Below are 3,888 nucleotides of genomic sequence, written 5' to 3' on the forward strand. Positions count from 1 at the left end.
GGTTCGCAACCTGTGACACTAATGCTTTAAAGCAAATAGGGAAAATATTATCCTTTGTTTGGTTTTCATAAAGGCATTATTATATAATATCATCAAGACTCTACCTTCTCTTTTATCTTATTGCCTTATGATTTCCCTATCCTTTCAACCTTCTTCTTTTAATCAGCTTGCTACTTCTCAATATAATTATCCTATTTTTCCTTAACCTTAGTAGCTATACCTTCCTAGTAGATAACCTTTATAGTCTAGCATATTTTGGAACAAAGACAGTAAGGTCCTAATTCTAGAAAGCTCCTTTTGCAAGCGGCCATCATCTAGATGCTAGAGTATGTTTCAATACCTCTGCCTTAAGTATTATAAAAGCAATCCTTCTCTTTTAGATGATATATATAATTGCCGCAAACACTATAGTTAAATCCAGACACTAAAACACACTCAAAAAATGGCCATATAATATATACCTTGGTCTCAGTCTGATGCTGAGAAAATCTCCTAATCGACTTTAGATAGTGGTTTTCATAGCACTTATATAAGTTAAGGTTGTAAGTACTGTAGAGCTAAACGAAAAGACCTTTTACTCTTCCGCCATAGCTGCTAATCAGCTTCATATAATTGTTGAGTAGTCTTCTGTTTATAATCTCAACAAAAACTGGCTTAAACTTTGTTGGTTGAAAATCGAGTTGCCTAATAGCTTGCTATAATTTGTTAGAAAGAAGATTTTAGAATAGTTTCTTTATAAAGTCTACGTTTTTAACAGTTTATTTAAGGTAGAGATTATATACTAGACTTTGAACTTCGGAGATTATAATCACTTTAAGGTAGTGCTGCCAATTGGAGGTGAAGGCGAAGGCGCTATTATCAATACATAGGTATTTTAAGACTTAAGCATATATACTCTTGTCTTTAATCTCTTGAGTTTAAGGCGGATAAAAGACAATAAAATGATTAAGGTTTTAATCAGCTATGATTGATTATTATAGTATAAATTAGATAGATATTAGACTTAGAAATAATAGTTGAGAAAAGAAGGAAAGGTATAAAGGGCGAGATATATAGGGTGGTAGACGGTATTTATAGGCGAGAAAAGAGGGAAAAACAATAAAGCGCTTATACGATTCATATAATCTGAACAATAAGATAAAACGAATTGGTTATATTTACATAAGAGGAAAAAGTATATAATTAGGAAAAAGCTTCTTTTATTTTTATATAAAACGTATTTATTATATAGATATAAATTGAGTAAAGCATTTCCCCTTTAATCCTACACCCATCTATCCTCACGACAATAACCTTTCCTTATATCTCCTCCTTTATACATATAACTACAACCGTACGAAAACAATTTGAAAGATATTATATTGATTTAAGACTGATTAAGCCTAGCTCTTCCTTCCCTCTTTACTTACTTTAAATGAGTAGCGTGAGTAAGGGAGAAAAAGAGGACGATTTTATGATTCGTCCCTTTTCGTTATTTAATATAAGGTCTGATAGTGATAATGAACGATTTATCAAGAAGCAGCGATACCTCTTTCGCGATTATAGCCTTAATAGAAAGAAAACTGATAAGGATAAGCCTTCTATATCTTAAGATAGAAGGAAGCCTCCTACTGTCAATTATTGGCACACTATAAATCGTCCTAAAAAGCTTCTAGTTTTATATATATTTGAGCCTTCCTTTAGATAAGCCTTTGTTTCTTCACCACTTACTAGCCTAAACCCTAGACTGTCAACACTTACTAGACCTTAATCTTCTATAGAGGATGATAATATGTAGAATCTTGAGGCTTCTATCAGATTTAGGCCATAAAGTAACACTATTGTTCCTTCTCCTACGCCTATAGAACCTCCTAGTTCGACTGGAAGGCTACCATCTATCAAGTTACCTATTGATTAGAATAGCCTTATAAGGCCTAATCAACTAGCTTAGTCAGCTGCTATAAGCTATATCAGTCTTACTAATCAAAGGGGAGCTGATTTTGCACCTTCTTTACTAAGTCAATAAGAAGATATTGCCGTAAACATCTCTTAGGCTTAGCCAAAGATGCTAATTAGAGGGGTTAGCCAAACTTATAAAATTATGAATATAAGAGCTAAAGTACTCTCTTCTATTAAGGAGATTAACCTAATCAGTCAACTAGCTTATTTCTTTACACTGGCTAGAGAGTATATGCTAGAGATATTCATATAATACTTCTCATATATTAAGCCTCAAAGTGTGTGGGTAGGGTATAATGGACCAAACGCCCTAGTTACTTAAATGAAGCTAGGCCTTATTTCTATCCCTACCTATATACTGGAGCTTTATAACCTAGAAGGACACTTAATAAGGAATAAGTAGCTTACTTAAGAGGTGATTAAGGCTAGGCTACTTATAGAATGCCAAGATATCCTCACTTAAGTGTAGATTCTAACTACTGCTATATAGGAATTAGAGACAAAGCAATTCCTTATGACTAAAGACAATATCCTTCTTATCCAAACTCGTCGATTTTTTATATACCCACTATATCAGCATAATCATTAGTGTTTAGATATCTATGATCAGGCTTACCATAATGCCTACTTTTTCGACTCTTTCCTCAGAGGATCTTCAGCTTGATATATATGATAGGCGGAAGAACTACTAAAGGACTAGCTAAAAGAGTAAAGGATATTGATTCTAACCTATAAGGCTTTGACAATATAGTCAGTATAGATCATTACTTAGAGAGCCTACTGAGAGTATAGTCTCTTTCTGCTTGAAAATGTATAGGTATTCCTTAGGGAACAATACCTTCATCATACTAAGCCAGCCATTGACTAGGCAGACTCGAAAGTCTATAAAGGTTGTAAAGGTTCTAACCCTCAAAACCTAATATAGAAGCTTTAGATTATCATAATCAGGAAAAAGATTGGAAACAAGATAGCCTTATATACGCCTAAAGCTCCTTAAATCAATGACACTTAGGAGGATTGGATCTCTAGAGTCTCAAACTCTATTGTCGCTATAGAAGGACCTAGAGCCAAGGCAGAATATAGCGACCATATTTCGAAAATAAATGTAAAGGTTGACTCTGACGAGTTAAAGAAGATATCTAATCCTTAAAAAGATATCTTCAATCAATTATTAAAAGATAAAGCTAATAATAAGACTAAGATTTATTAATATAGTCAAAGGATCTTTTTTACGAATATAAAGAACGATTTAATAAAGGAAGAGATAAAGGCTTTAAGTAATAGAGTCAGCTCCATAGATTTAGATAGTAGTAGAGTCCCTTCTTACAATAGCTTAAGTAGAGAAAGTATATCCAAATACTATACCCAAATAAGCAATCAAGCTATATCACCAAGTCGACTCCTTATTTCTCAAGGGCAATCTAATAATGATCAGCAGAAATAGATTCTTGCTAAGCCTCAAGTACTATAGCCAGAAGATAAACCATCGATCAAGAAACACCCTACTTATAATCATCACCTTAAACCTAATACCCACTTATCGCCATCATATAAGGCTAGATAGATAGGCTAGGCCAATTATAAGAGGAAATAAGGACTGATTATCAGAGAGACTTATCCTGATCTAGCATAGAAGAAAGAAGAGTAGAATAGGGCCTAAGATTTGAGGGCTTAGTAAAGGCAAGGATCTAGGGCTATAGAAGCTCCTATTTTATCCCCTATACCTCAATCTCCTTAGAGTAGCATTATATGGTCTAATCACTCTCAAAATCCTTCTTAGCCTTTTTAGAACCCTGATCGAAGGGAAGAATCGCTTCCTACTAGAGGTGGTTGGGCTCAATAGGGGCATAGTAGAAGATATCTAAGTAAGCCGACAAGGTTTAGTGAGAGACTTTGCAAACAGCATAGAAAGCCGTAAAGTCTACTGATCAGGACTCTATCTAGCCGGAT

The sequence above is a fragment of the Phaeoacremonium minimum genome, assembly GCF_000392275.1.
Source record: "Phaeoacremonium minimum UCRPA7 unplaced genomic scaffold PA7_03_scaffold_414, whole genome shotgun sequence".
Classification (NCBI taxonomy): domain Eukaryota; kingdom Fungi; phylum Ascomycota; class Sordariomycetes; order Togniniales; family Togniniaceae; genus Phaeoacremonium; species Phaeoacremonium minimum.